General features: G+C 42.0%; 1 long non-coding RNA gene across 1 annotated transcript; it reads left to right on the top strand.

The window, feature by feature from the left end:
* Window positions 1-15,140: 15,140 nt before the first annotated feature.
* LOC110917980 lies at window positions 15,141-15,902 on the top strand. The gene is made up of 2 exons (XR_002580990.2): window positions 15,141-15,388; window positions 15,468-15,902. It is a non-coding gene; the product is annotated as an uncharacterized LOC110917980 (long non-coding RNA).
* The last annotated feature ends 210 nt before the right edge of the window (window positions 15,903-16,112 follow it).

The following is a 16,112-nucleotide window of genomic DNA, read 5'->3' as shown; positions in this document are numbered from 1 at the left end:
CGAAACGAGAAAACCGAAAGAAAAATGATCCGGCTAATGTAAGGGTTAGATTGGAAAAAAAAAATCTCTCGGGTGAGTCCATTAAAATCTGGAACCGAAATTGATACTTTATTTCAAATGGGAAATAAGAAAAATAAACTGGAAACGAAAACAAAAAAAATTGCGGCCGGACAAGGGCGGCGACGGCAATGGCGGCACGCCGCCCTGTCTAGGGTTTCTTCTCAAGTGTTGACGGCTAGGGTTTTATTATTTTTGTGTGGCGCGGCGGAAACGGTATAGAGCGCGGGCTTTGATACCATGTAAGATAATTAAAGACTGGATTGACTCATTCATTCATTAACGATTACAATATATAGAGATGCCACGAAACCCTAGCTACCTAAAGTGAGCGCGTGGGTCACATAATATAGTCCAATAATAACACCCACAAGCGAAAAATGAAACTTTTAGACTAAACTGTCAAAATGACCCAAACCACATAAACTAAAATGACATTTAACTCTAATACAACCTCAATCATGGAAAACAATACAAACACTAAGATTCAATTACAAGGTTGGCTCAACTTTTTTAGGCCTAAACGAGTAAACGGAATAATAAGAGTGAGTCTCTTTTTTTGAAAAAATATAGGGTGCTACTAAATACACTCCCTCTAAGACCATGTGTAGTGGTTAAACAAAATAATGCCCCCACCATGAGCATTATTCGACACGTGGCAGTCCAGTCAGCATGAGCCATTATTGCAAAAGTGGCGTAGTGCGAATAATGACTCATAATGCCCCTTCCAATTATTAAAAAAAAGAAAAAGCAAACTACTATCATTGGCTTAATTATAGACCACAGTCTTCGTCATCAACAATCCCAAAGCCCATATCACCTACTTATAACTTTTTTTTTAGTTCCCAAAGCTCTTTCATCTTATTCTAATTTACTTTTTTTCTCTAATGGTTTTATTTCACTTTCTTTTGAGCCACCCTGATCACATAAACAACCGCAAATTCAGTTCGTGAAGAACAAAATAATTTAAATCATATGACTTCTGTTAGTTTTAAAATAAAGTTTATTGAACTTGGTCTAAATTATGTTGTGGATTTGAAGTAATGTAAGCTTTTCTATAGGTAAAAACAAAGCTTTAAAAGTTGATATGCCCTGATATGCCCCATTACAGTTCATCTAACATTTTTATTGAAAGGCACAATTCATCTAACATTAATAAACGGTCCTGATCCATTATTGTTGGTCCACGATAATTAGTTTTCTTGAATGGTTGAGATTATAATTTTAAGGCTTGAAATGGTTTTCACGCGAATCCTAGTCGGCCCCTAACATCCGGGCCTCCCTGCCTTAATATCGATGGATATAATACATCTACTTAGTAGTGTTCCTAGACAACGCGGTTTGACCGGCAAGGCAACCATCACCACCTATATGACTGGTTTTGTTGAGTATTTTTGAACCGCCTTAATTTGGATCAATGATTAGACAATATTTTCAAAAGATTTTTTTTTTCTTCTAAAATCTCATCTGCTATTTTAGATTCTGTATTTTGTTAGCATTGTAAATGCACAACAAACGATATAATTCATTCGAAATTTTGTTTTGGGTTCGTTATATGTGTGTATACATGTATGCATAAATATAAGTTTTAAATTATCTATCATTATTAGAGCCGTTTATGAGGATTTAAGTGTCTTGGCCAAACTGGAAAAAAAGGCCCTTTGGCCAAACAAATTATATAAGGAGTAAAATGCACGGATGTTCCCTGTGGTTTGATAAAATAACATCTATAGTCCCCAACTTTTAAAATTACATGTATGCTCCCTGTGGTTAGCTCGTTTGTTACTCGGGTGGTCCCTGAAGTGGATTGACGTTAGTTTTCTCTATTAAGTAGATGTGAAATGATAAAATTGCCCTTACTAATAAAAATTGATAAGGAAATCATTATAAGAAATAAAAAAATGTGGTACCTACCTTCCACTTATTCTTCATCCAAAAACCAACACCTCCAACCTCCTAAAACCACCATCGACCACCACCTCCTTAAACCGCCACTTGCCACCACCTCCTAAAACCGCCACTTGCCACCACCACTGAAACCACCGCCCTCCACCATCACCCTTTCTCCACCATTGCTACCCCAAAATTAACTACCACCTCCTAAAAAAAACCCAAATATGCGGTACAACCTTGGATATCATCAAATCACCCACAAAAATTGAATATTTTCACAACAAAACCAAAACCCACATGCTCAATTTGAACAATACCCCCAAATTAACAACACATCATGAACACCAAAAAATTCAAGCTTGTTAATCTAACCTGGTCAACAAGAAAGTCAGTTGTTTAAATAAGCTCTGACGACAGGGGTAGCCCAAGGATAAATAAAATGATTAATATGCAAAGAGCTTAAAAGGTTGAAAGGTTCATCGGATGAAAAGCTGTAAAATGAGGAAATCGAGAAACAGTAAGCAGTCATGTCTAAGGACTCGTCTCACCAACTCATGCTCACCAACTCACAAACTCAGAGCAGGTCTGCACAGGCACACTCTATTAACCAGGGGTCCAAAGCCTTCAACCCCAAAAGGGGAAACCCTCCATTGCAAACATGTTTCGCTAGTCTTGTCTATGACATTTCAGGAGATGTCTTCCCCTATAAGAAGACAGCTCATGTTCACTTCTAAGACATTCCGAAAAGGCAGAGATTCCTTAATCTCTGGTCATTCAAAGAGTTCTTTGTCACTTCCAAACAACTCTTCATCACATTCATTCTATTTGCTTTCTTTTCTGGATTCGAGCTGGCCTCGGAGAAAGAACCTCAAAGCAAATAACAAGTACATACTAGTGAACCTGCTTCCACGTTTTGCAAACGTGGAGGGACCCCGCGACCTGCGTTAGGCAAAACTGAACCTTTCAGCCCTTTTGCCTAACCAGCTTAGCTACCATCCTTGGTCCCGTGTTTGTTGCATCAACAAGTTGGCGCCCACCGTGGGGCTACGCCGTTGTTTCTCTTCAAAAGAGACCTGGTAAGTGTAGCTCCTTTCACTCAAAACCACCATGTCAGAAAGTGGATCTCCGGGAGAGGTAAACCAGATCCCTAACACCTCTACCCCGGGAAGTGGTCAAGCTCACACAACAATAACAACGCCTTTTTCAACTCCGGGGAGTACACCCGAGTTCCTTACCTTCAACACACCAACCCCATCCAGATCTGGGGCTCCGTCTCCCAACGTTGGTGTGTCAGACACTCCGGCACGTGTTGAACTTACCCCCGAGGGGGTCGCCAATAACTTCCTTGAGCTAAGGTCACTTCTTAACCAACATGTGAACAGAGAAAGGGAAAAAGGGATAAGGATTCGTCTAGATTACGACGAACCTGAGCCAACGTTGTCTCCTGGGCCACCTCTACCACCCTTTGTTACAAGAGGTGAGGCTGGTCCCAGCAACCCTTCAAACCCTCATCCTTATCTATCCACTATGACAAACCCCACTGTTCATCCTATTCTCTCTTCCCAACCAACTGCTAGTGGCACTCCTCTGGGACACGAGTTAACACTCGACCAACTCCTACAGTCCCCGGTGACCAGTTGTTCCACCTCTCTAACTACCACATGGGAGCAAGCCCTGTCCGTGCTCCCTTTAGCACGAAGTGCTGTTGCTAACACCCCTCTCGGGGTAAGTTGCTCAGTTGGTCCGGGAAGCCTTCAGGGTTTCAATTTCGTACCTAACATGATGTCTCAGATGATGGCCAACTTCCCCTGGCAACACTTCATCAACCAAGTGCTTGCCACCCAGGGAAACCATGGCAATAACAACAACGTAGGTACGAGACCTGAAGAAGACTTGGCTAAACCTTACAAGCCTAGTAACCTTTCATGCTTTTCAAGACAGATAGCTGATTATGATTTTCAGTCTAAGATCAAAATGCCAGCTCACATCAGAACGTATGATGGGACCGAAGATCCCGAAGATCATCTTCAGATCTTCACTGGTGCTGCTCGAATAGAAAAATGGTCAAATGCTGAATGCTGCCTAATGTTCATGCAGACTCTTATTGGGTCCGCTAGAATCTGGTTCAACGACCTACCTGCTCAAAGCATTCGAAGCTTTGATGATCTCAGCAGAGGTTTTCTGGCAAACTTCTCCCAACAAAGGAGGTACGTTAAAGACGCAACAGTAATCTTCCAGATAAAACAACGCGATGATGAAAGCCTACGGGCATTCATTGAACGATACAAGAAAGAAGGGCTAACCTATGTGGGGGCTGATGAGAAAATGAGAGTGGCCGGTTTTATGAACGCCATAACCTCCAAGTATCTCACACGAGATTTCAACAAATCTCTGCCCAAAACCTTAGAAGAAGCCCTTGAAAGAGCCGAGGCTTACATTCGGGGAGAGGAAGCAGTGGACATCAAAGAACAAAGAAAAAGGGGTCCTGGCTGGCGAAGCAGTAGCCCAGCCAGAAAGAGAGGAAACTTTAACTCTTACGACAGACGCCCAAAGGGTTCAGACCCTCGAAGGGTTGAAGGGCGAAACCCTTCAGGCAGAGATAAAGGCATGAGTTTCACTCCCCTCACCAAAACCCCTCAAGAAATCCTGGCAACAGAAGAAGTCAAGCAAAACTTTAGACCTCCCAGGCCTCTCCCCAAGAGTCGAAAAAATGAGAACTCCACTCAGTTCTGTGAGTTCCATGAAGAAAAGGGACATCACACCAATGATTGCTTCCAACTGAAAAAGAGGATTGAAGAGGCTGTTAAGTCAGGAGAGCTCGCTCATTTGGTAAAAGGGGTTCGAGATAAAATGGCTGAAGGCAAAGGGAAGGAAGTAAACATGGTGTATGCTGATGAAAAGGTTCCTTACAAGAAGCGACGGTTGGAAGATTGGGAGCTTCAGTGTGTCTGCTTCCCCCCAACAAGGAAGGACCCACTTCCTGGTCCCCTTGTGGTTGAAGCCACCGTGGGCACCTTACAAACATGCAAAGCATACATAGACACGGGAGCAGCCACTGAAATCATGTTTGAGAAATTTTTCAACCGACTAAGCGATGAAGAGCGTTCAAGGCTCCAACCCTCCGGGACCTCCATAAAAGGTATCGCCGATATAACCCTGAAGCCTTTGGGGCAAATAACCCTTGATGTCTGTTTTAAGGAGGGATCAAAGGAAAGGACCCGATCACTAACCTTCGTGGTTATCAACATCCCTTCCAACTATGACGTAATCATAGGGAGGCCCGGACAATGTGCATTCTACATGGCAGTATCTGTTGGCCATGGCACTGTCAAATTTCCCACTGAAAGAGGAATTACAACCCTTCAACCCTCTCAGGAAGCTTATCTAATCGAAGGGGAAAGTTCGAATGGTGAGAAAGACAAGCAAGGGTTAGTCATCAACCCTAAATACCCTGAGCAACGAATAAGGGTCAACCCCAACCTTTCCCAAGAGACTCTTTCATACCTTGAAAAGCTGCTGAAGCATCACAGTGATGTGTTCGCCTGGTCTCCTGAAGATATGACTGGGATCCCTCGAAACATTGCTGAACACGAGTTAAGGATACCACCCAATGTCAAGCCGGTGGTTCAAAAGAAAAGAAGCCTGGCACCCGAGAGAAGCCTGGCAGCTTGCCAAGAGGTTGAAAAGCTTGTATCAGCTGGCATTCTCCGAGAGGTCAAGTACCAATCATGGATTGCAAATCTTGTTATGGTCAGAAAACCCGACAACTCTTGGAGAATGTGTATAGATTTTAAAGATCTTAACAAGGCTTGTCCCAAGGATTGCTACCCGCTCCCAGAAATTGATCTCAAGGTTGATTCTCTCACAGGGTATCCGTTTAAATGTTTTCTCGATGCATACAAAGGGTATCACCAAATCCTCATGAAGAAGGAGGATGAAGAAAAGACAGCTTTCCACACAGACAAGGGCATTTTTTGTTACCAAAAGATGCCTTTTGGCCTCAAGAATGCGGGTGCCACCTACCAACGACTCGTCGATAAGGCCTTTGAAAACCAAATTGGTAGAAACATGGAGGCATACGTCGATGACCTGGTGATCAAAAGCAAAACGGAATACCAAATGCTTGACGATATCCAAGAAACCTTCAAAAACCTTAGAAAGATCAACATGAAGCTTAACCCAGAAAAATGCTCGTTTGGATTTGATGAAGGAAAATTCCTGGGTCACATCGTTGGAAAGCAAAGTATCAAAGCCAACCCTAACAAGGTAAAAGCTGTCCTTGAAGCTAAACCACCGAGAACCAAGAAGGAGGTTGAAAGCTTGAACGGGAAGCTTGCAGCCTTGAAGCGTTTTACCTCAAAACTGGCCGAAAGGTCTCTACCATTCTACAAAACGCTCAAGAACTGCTCAGATAAAAAAGATTTCAGATGGACCGATGAAGCTGAAGAAGCTTTCAATCAAATGAAGCAGCACTTAGCTTCCCTACCTGATATCGCAGCACCAGAAACCGGGGAGCTCATATCGGTGTACCTTTCAGTTGCCGACGAAGCCATCAGTGCAGTTCTCACTATTGAAAGAGACAAGGCTCAGGTACCCGTTTATTTTTTCAGCAAAACTCTAAAACTAGCTAAAACCAAATATCCTCCCCTTGAAAAACTCGCTCTAGCCCTGGTCCAAACAGCCAGAAGGCTTAGAAGATACTTCCAAGCACATCCTATACAAGTGGTCACTGACCAACCTGTCAAGAATGTGCTTGAAAAACCTGAGAACTCAGGAAGGTTGGCAAAATGGGCAGTGGAACTAGGTGAACATAACATCACCTACGTCCCACGAAAAGCCATCAAAGCTCAGGTCCTGGCTGATTTCCTAGTCGAAGTCCCAAGCCAAACAATTGAAGAAGTAAACACCACAACCGCTGAACCCTCCAACCTTGAAGCCTGGAAATTATTCACTGACGGGGCTTCAAGCGTTGAAGGGTCAGGAGCTGGTTTAGTCCTAATCAACCCTGAGGGGCTAGAATTCACGTATGCTCTCCGTTTTAATTTTCAGACCACCAACAACGAGGCTGAATACGAAGCACTGATCGCTGGTCTACGGCTGGCCAAAGAAATGAAAGTCAAAAAGCTTGAAGTGTTCACTGATTCACTACTAGTATCAAGCCAAGTTAATGACAGCTATGTCGCCAAGGAGCCCAACATGAGAAAGTACAAAGAAAAATCTAAGGAGATAATGAACACCTTCCAGGCATGCAACATCAAACAGATTCCAAGATCCCAAAACAAAAAGGCCGATGCCTTGAGCAAATTGGCATCTCTCACGTTCGCCCACCTCACGAAAAAGGTGTTGGTTGAAGTGTTAAAGGCCCGGTCGATTGATGAATTGGAAGTGCAAGATGTGGTCACCGAGGAAGATCCAAATTGGATGACTCCTATCAAAAAATTCCTTCAAGACAATGAACTGCCTAATGATCAAACGGAAGCTGAAAGGGTAAAGATCAAAGCAAGACAATATGTGTTGCAAGGAGAAACTCTCTATAAAAAAGGTTACCTTGCACCATTGCTAAGGTGTGTGGGCCCTGAACAAAGCAAGTATTTGGTTAAGGAAGTGCATGAAGGAATATGCGGAGCTCATTTTGGAGCTAGGTCGGTGGTTGCAAAGCTCATGAACCTGGGATATTTCTGGCCTTCAATGCATCGTGACACCGTCGAGCAATTGAAGAAATGTGATGCCTGTCAAATCCACTCCCCAATACCAAAAAGTCCCAAACATGACTTGGTCCCCATAACCTCAGCATGGCCATTCCATAAATGGGGAATGGACATTGTTGGACCATTCCCTCCAAGCAAAGGGGGAGTAAAATTCTTGTTGGTAGCAATTGACTACTTCAGCAAATGGCCAGAGGTTAAACCCCTTGCCAAGATCACAGGAAAGCAAGTCATAGACTTTGTCTGGGAAAATATCATCTGCCGTTATGGGCTGCCAGGGGTAATTGTCACCGATAATGGGAAACAATTCGCTGAAAAACCCTTCAGCCTTTGGTGCAAGGAGTACAGGATCAACCAAATCTTCAGCTCAGTGGCTTACCCGCAATCAAACGGCCAGGTTGAAAGGACCAACAGAAGCATAGTAGAAGGCATCAAAACAAGATTGGGGAGGTATGAAAGTAATTGGCTGGAAGAATTGCCTAGCGTTTTATGGGCAATTAGAACAACAGAAAAAGCAAGTCACAAGAAGACACCTTACAGCTTGGTATTTGGATCCGAGGCCGTAATCCCCGCTGAAATAGGAGTTGTAACCCAACGAATTGTCAACATGGATCCCGAAGTAAACAAGCAAGAGACCATGTTGAACTTACAACTCCTAGAGGAGGCCCGAGATCAAGCAGTAATACAGGAAGCCAAATACAAGCAAAAGATGGAAAGCTACTACAACAAGAAGGTCAAGAACGAACGATTCAGGCCAGGGGATCTAGTCCTCAGAAACAACGAAGCTAGCAAAAAAGAAAATCAAGGGAAACTAGGCCCAAAATGGGAAGGTCCATACACCATCCTCGAAGCACACAAAGGAGGGTCCTACAAGCTGGGAGATCTAGAAGGCAAAAGGCTCCCAAGGCACTGGAACGGAAAAACCTTGAGAAAGTTCTATGTTTAGAAAGTTTGGTTTGTATCAAAACAAAAACCTTTTGTAAAAGCAGATATTGCCTGAATGAATGAAGTCAGTTTATCAAACTTGTCTTTCTATTCTAATATCAGGTTGAGAACCTAGCAAAAAACTCCATGGCAAGGGCCATGTAAGGGGATGAGCTCCCAGGCCATATCGCTCAATAGGTTCAAGGGTTGAATGGACCTATATAAGGGGTGAGTTCCTAGATCAATACAACTCCATGAGATTTATCAAAGAAAAACAATAATGTCTCATAGACAGGTTTGAACAGCCTACACCAATCGTTCCTTAAGTCTAAAAAACATACTCAATAAATAGACTTACGAAATCAAACAAACTACAACGAAATAAAGAAAAGGATAGATACTACGTCTTGATGTTAATAAACACTAAGGTAAAGTGTCTACAGCACGGAACCCTTTAAAGTGTAAAAAACATAAAGACAAAGTAAACAAAGACAAGACAAGAAAATAAAACTAAGGGACAAAGATAAAGAAACTTATCAACTAAACATACAAACCAAACCAAAAGCTACCCAAATTTCAAGCCAACAGAAAATAAGCTTGAAAGGTTAAAGGCTTCAACCCATTAACAACTGCACAAAAAGCCTGAAGGGTTGAAACCTCACAAGACAAACCAAGCAAATGGAGCAAACAAAAATAATACCAACAACATAGCAACCATCATATTATAGTTAGGAAGGCCATAAAAGACCTTCAGAAGGTAGTCAAAGCAAGCCCTAGTGACTTGCAAATAAAACTAGTGTTCAATGGCCATACAGGCCTAACCAACCACAGGAACCTTAAGGGTTCCCAAAAACCTAACATTGTTTAAAACATTACAGACATTAAGTGTTTGCTAAGAAAGCTACGAATAAATATCAGTTATCAGAAGGCTTGGAGCCTTCAGCCTTAGACTTTTTGGCTTTCTTAGTCTTCTTCTTAGCACCTTCTTCACCACCAATCGCCGAGGTCTCTAAACCAGCATCCTTCGAAGCTTCAGGCAAACTCGAAAGGGTATCATCACTATCCCCAGAGTAGGACCTCTTCCTTGACAAGGAACCCAAAACCTCAGCACAAACTTTCTCATTCAACCCCTCAGGCTTCAATTCCTGTAAAACAGACAAAGGCTTACCAAAGCAAGATGATACTTCATGAATGTAGGGGTAAGTTAGTCTCTCCATCTGCTCAACAGAAGCCTTGAAGATATCAGAAGCCTCGGGGCGAAACATGGGTGACTTCTCCAAGGGTTGTCCAGACTCATGAAGTTTATAGCCAGCAGTAAGGCCTTGATGCTTCCCCAGGTTCAAAAGCTTGGTGTAAACATCACCAAGGGCAGAGTTAAATTCCTTGGAATGCAAAAGATAAGTCACAACCTGCTGGAAACCATGCTCGATCAGCCATTGATTGTCCGCAGTCACTTGACCAAATGAAGCTTTCAACCCTTCCTTTTCTTCACGAAAAGCCTGCTGCTGGACAGCTAAGGCCTCTCGATCAGCCTTCAACTTCAACAAGTTAGCTTCAAAGCTCTTCCTCAGGTCACCCATCTCAATATCATGCATCTTTTTCAAACCATCAACCTCCTTCTTCCACGCTGCTTCCTTCTCTGCAAACCCAGCTATTTCCTTCTTCGTTGATGCTAGGGAGGATTTCATCTTATCCTTCTTCTTAGAGAAATCCTCATACTCCCGCATCCTTTGGCGAAACCGAGTAATCCCTTGGGGAAGCATGGCAGCAAGGTTACAGGTGGTTAAAACCATGCGAGACAACATAAAGTCATCATCCATCTCAGCAATGGTTTCACGCACAGAAGGAGGAGCAAGATGACTAAGAGCATCCTCACAAACAGCAGCATCCTTGAAGGTGTCATCATTCTTCACTTGCCAAGCAGGCACATAAGTACCTTCAGGGTTCAACCCTTCAACGTCCCTGCTTGAAGATTCCTGAACAGGAACAACCTTCTTGCCTCGAACCTTCTTACCATGAACAACCAACTCCTTGTCCTGTTCAACACCTGCTTCAACTTGATACTCCGAAACTTCAATATCATCAGTCAAATCCACTGGCTCAGTAGAAGTGGATTGAGGACCAGCTTTCAGCAAACGACGAGAAGATCGGCGAGTTGAAGACTTGGGGGCATTAGACTTGGTAAAACCCTTAACGTTGGCAACACTAACATAACCTGTGCCCTCAAACCTTTGCTCGGAAGTCCTAACCACAACATTCTCACCCGGAACAGACGGGGCATCCTCAAACACAACATCGGACGTGTCGTCACTCTTGATAAAGTCCAAAGCAGACATAACTGGTAAAAACAAAACAAAAGAAAATAAGGCATAAGCAAAGTAAAATAAGAAAAGGCATAAGGGAAAAAATGCATACCAATGCCATTTCTCATTAACACCGGATCCCGATCGGCTTTTCCCCAAATATTACTAACCCCTAAAAGCACTAACAAATGTTCGGGAAAGGGACGAACCCTTGAAGGGCACCCCCGAATGGCTGAAAGAAAAGCATCGTTCAACTCTGATTCAGAAGGCTCCAGATCATTAAGAACAGCATCTGGATGCCTCCACACCATTTTGAAAGGAACGATAGAGTCAGAAACCCAGAAAAACCGATCCTTCCAGGACCCAAGCGTTGTAACCATGGATGAAATAAGACAAGTATCAACCTTTGATGTCTCAAAGGTGAACCAATCACCATTTTTGGCTAAACGAAAAAATCTCCGAAAAAGCAACAAAGAGGGATCATACCCAAGAGCACGACACAACATTTCAAAGTGCAAAACCCTAGCCATCCCCTTCGGATGAACTTGCCCAAAAGAAACACGATAATACTCAAGCAAGTTCAACACGAAAAATGAAAAAGGATAACGAAGATTAGACCACTGAAAATGACGACAATACAAGGCAATCGAACCAGGGTTTGGTTTGTCAACAGGAACATCGCAAGAAGGGGCAGTTGGATTAAATTTTTTATCAATACCATATTCAAGACAAAACAGGTCTACTTCCTCTTGTGTCATTCGAGAGAATGACCTCGCTAAATCCTTAAGGGCACCCATGATTGAACAAAGTAAAAACGAAAATGGAGAAGAGAAACTAACCTGAGGAAGGAAACTATGAATGATTGTAAGTAAAATGAAGAAATTTTACAACTTTAAAATAAATAAGATATTAAAGCAGGGGTAATAAAGGTAAATAAATGGTTCCTGCAAAACCGCCGCCTGACACATGTCAATCAAATCAACTGTCAAATCGTTTCAAATTCAAAATTCAAAAAAGTAACTGCCTCAAACCTTTCAAGCCTCCAAGCAACGAACCCTTGAAGCCTTTAAAAGACATGCATAAAAGTCAGAAGTCTTTGAGCATACTACCCCAAAAACCTCTGACTTGGGGGGCTGACGACGGGGGTAGCCCAAGGATAAATAAAATGATTAATATGCAAAGAGCTTAAAAGGTTGAAAGGTTCATCGGATGAAAAGCTGTAAAATGAGGAAATCGAGAAACAGTAATCAGTCATGTCTAAGGACTCGTCTCACCAACTCATGCTCACCAACTCACAAACTCAGAGCAGGTCTGCACAGGCACACTCTATTAACCAGGGGTCCAAAGCCTTCAACCCCAAAAGGGGAAACCCTCCATTGCAAACAGGTTTCGCTAGTCATGTCTATGCCATTTCAGGAGATGTCTTCCCCTATAAGAAGACAGCTCATGTTCACTTCTAAGACATTCCGAAAAGGCAGACATTCCTTAATCTCTGGTCATTCAAAGAGTTCTTTGTCACTTCCAAACAACTCTTCATCACATTCATTCTATTTGCTTTCTTTTCTGGATTCGAGCTAGCCTCGGAGAAAGAACCTCAAAGCAAATAACAAGTACATACTAGTGAACCTCCTTCCACGTTTTGCAAACGTGGAGGGACCCCGCGACCTGCGTTAGGTAAAACTGAACCTTTCAGCCCTTTTGCCTAACCAGCTTAGCTACCATCCTTGGTCCCGTGTTTGTTGCATCAACAAGCTCAATTAACGTATAGATATAGAAAGATAATTTGGTCAACAATATGCAGACTCCTCTCTCTTTCATTATCTCATGTTTACAAATCACGGGTCCTTAAATCAACAACTTTCATCACAGACAAATTAAATCCCTCATCCTCGCGATTCGCGAAGATCTGCTCCCACAAATGCTTATTCGACTTCGAGGTTGTGCTGGTTGTGTGGGTGTTGTTCGGTTTCGATTAACATGTTTCGGTCACCGACATCGATGGTGTTTTTGTAGATGGCAGGACAGGAGAACGTCGGATTCGTGATTGGTGAACGAATGTGGAGTATAGGTTGTTTGGTAAAGTCGATAATGACTGGAGGTGGAGTGTCACACCCCCAAAATACCACTTGCGAAAAAACCGCAGGACGTCTGACGTACCAGGATCCAAGCCACCAATCACATTGAACCGTAATAGATATTTAAGCAAAACATTCCATTCATTTCATAATATATTTCCAAGTCATAAGATAAAATCCAAGTAAACGTTCAGCGGAAGCATAATGTAAATTGTTAATCATTTGTTTCAAAACAAGTGTTCAAAACTAACAAAACAAGTATCCAAGAGTCTCGACCCATGACCAATCCAGCACTCCCAGATAGCAAGTCCATTACCAAGAATCTAACGACCTGCAAGCATGCAGACAAGTGTGTCAGACGACGCTGGTGAGTTCAAATTTTGTTAACACGTTTTAGTTACCAGATATAAGTATAAAACAATTCAATGATTTGACGTTGTTAATAACTCGATTACCGCAGATGGCTCCAGATTATTTACCCTATTCCCCAAAGCCTCTATCAAAGCAATGGTCAAGATTGGGGTCATTAGTTCACTCCCGACCTCCTCGGTACCGTGTGAGGGTGCCAAACCTAAATAGCGCTATTAACTAATACATCGTTGCCTCCCCAACAACAATCGGTAGAAGGGACTTAAGTGATAGATATGAGTGTATTAACCAACATCCCAATAACCCGACATTCCTCCCCGGAACGTTTACCAGATGTCCTTCCCTGGGACGCATGCTTGGAAAAAGAGAAGTGAACTCACCTCGGTTTGCTCGGTTTGTTAAGTTACCCGTGCCAAGTTAATCAATCAACCCTACCGTGTGTGACAACCCTCACAATTACAGGTATCCGCACACTTAATTAATATTTAATTTGTGCTTAATGACTGTGCTTGATTACAACTGTAATTAAATTGCTTTCTGATTTCTGTTACATACATACATATGCATCACATTTCATACTGTCACTTCATTTATTTCACACAAACTCTAGTGACAAACTTGATGCACAAAGCACAGTTAGCACACTGAGCGGATAACCCAGAAAACATGCTGACAATGCCAGCACCTAGACAGACAATATTTTTGAGGCCAGTATGAGCCAGAGACAGGGTACTACACTAGTAGGGAGTGTAGGGAAGTGAGTACCATAAAACTGCGTCACTAGGTGATAGTTATAGTGCCGGGAAGTGCCTAAAACACACTCTAAATGCAGAATTCTGCACTTAATAACAAAATTCAGCATTTAATTATGCTAGTAATGTGCAAAAACTTGACAAAATGGTCTTGTATACTTTCCAAAGTGTCGGGAATTAAAAGTGTCACTAAAAGTATTATAAAAGACACCTTACGATTAATTAAGCACTTTAACGGAACAACACCCAACCGAACAACCGGACATTACCCGGAACACCAAAATCAGTGGCGGAACTAGAACATTAACTCAGGGGTATCCTAAAAAAAATTGTACCTTGCAATCGTACAATATTAAAAAAACGACAATAAAACAAATACTTAATAGATTTGTCATATTCTTTTTTCATAGCTTGAAATCGTTTCATCAAATCGTCGTCTTTTACTTCACATAAAAAATTCTTTTCGACCGCACAAATCATAGCATTGTTCAAAAATTCCGGGCCCATTCAAGTGCGTAAATCCGTCTTGACAATTAAGTTTCATTTTCGAAAATCATCTTTCAACGGTTGCGGTTGCAACCGATAAAAGCAAAGCTAGCTTCACTACCCGATGAACTGAAGAACAAGAATTATGTGTTCCCGTTTCAACCATAACACGCGCAAGATCACTTATTCCATTCAAGTTTGCAAATTTATCATCATCGCTTATAGTAACGAAATGGGCAGTTGGGATTTGGGCTTATTATTTTCAATTGATTGGTATCCTCGTAGTTGTGTCGTGTCGTGTCGTGTATTAAAACTTCAGGGCAATTATTTACAAAGCCCAATTGCCCAATATGTTAGCCTAAAATAATATAAGATTATTATTTTGGGCTAACATATTGGGCAATGGGGCTTATTACTATATAATACAAAAAGCAACTTGGGGTGCATTGAAAGGACACAACCTTTAGATAAAGAGGTCATACTATTTCGTTTAAAACTTGGGGTACATTGAAAGGACACAACCTTTTAGATACCTTTTAGATAAAGAGGTTATACTATTTTGTTTAAAACTCAGGATTAATACCCTTTCCATAGAAATGGCGTCTCTAAATAAGGCCACACCTTTTTGTTCATAAATTGTGTCGGTTAGAAAAACTTTTTAGGCAACCAAAATAACTGCAACCATTTAGCCACCTTTGTCAAAGAATCGCAATAACTGCCACCCTTCCTCGCTACGGAATCCCAAACGCCAGCATGTTCATTATATTCAAATCCCCTTCAAAAATAATCCCAAAACCTTCCCCTAGTTTCACTCGACATCAAAGGTCCGTTTATTAAATTTTCGTTTCAAACATATGTTTTTTTTTTCCATAATTTTCGTTTGTTCCTTGAATTTTCTTCCAGAAGGGTCGATTTCAATGAACACTACATCGGAATCGTCGCGGTATCATGATCTGACAAGGTGACCCTTCAATGAACACTACATCGGAATCGTCGCGGTATCATGATCTGACAAGGTTTCTGGTCACACACATCGGTGCGAAAGTAATCGCCAACGCACGCGCCGGTGACCGGAATTAATTTTAAACTTTTTCTATCCCGGCATCAACCTGTTTATCATAACGTGGGCCTAGCAATTGACTCATGAATACAATTCGCATGTGTATGCATCATCGAAAACAATGAATTTCAATTGGAGTTTATGATGTGTGTATGTATAGATACAAACAACATGTAAGTCTTTGATTGCCCCTTTGCAGAGGAAACTACTGTGTTTTTTGTATGTGTGGTTTTAAGAGAGAAGAAGGAATAAGGGATTTCTTGGGTTGGTGCGAGTTACTTTGATTTCTTGGATCATGTGTGTTTATGATCATGGGAATTTTTGAAAAAAAGGTCAGTTGAAAATGTTTGTTGTGTTGAAATTTTCAAACAGAAGTATTGAATTTTTTTTAACGGTAAGGAACAACGTGTCAACAATCGTGAGACCGCGCTGTGGCCAAGGTTGACTACTCGACCGCCGCCAGCCCCTGGGCTCTCCTAGAAGCACGG

This window comes from Helianthus annuus, chromosome 16 (assembly GCF_002127325.2).
Source record: "Helianthus annuus cultivar XRQ/B chromosome 16, HanXRQr2.0-SUNRISE, whole genome shotgun sequence".
Lineage (NCBI taxonomy): Eukaryota > Viridiplantae > Streptophyta > Magnoliopsida > Asterales > Asteraceae > Helianthus > Helianthus annuus.
The sequence above is the reverse complement of the archived record's forward strand: the minus strand, read 5'-3'. Positions and strand labels throughout refer to the sequence as shown.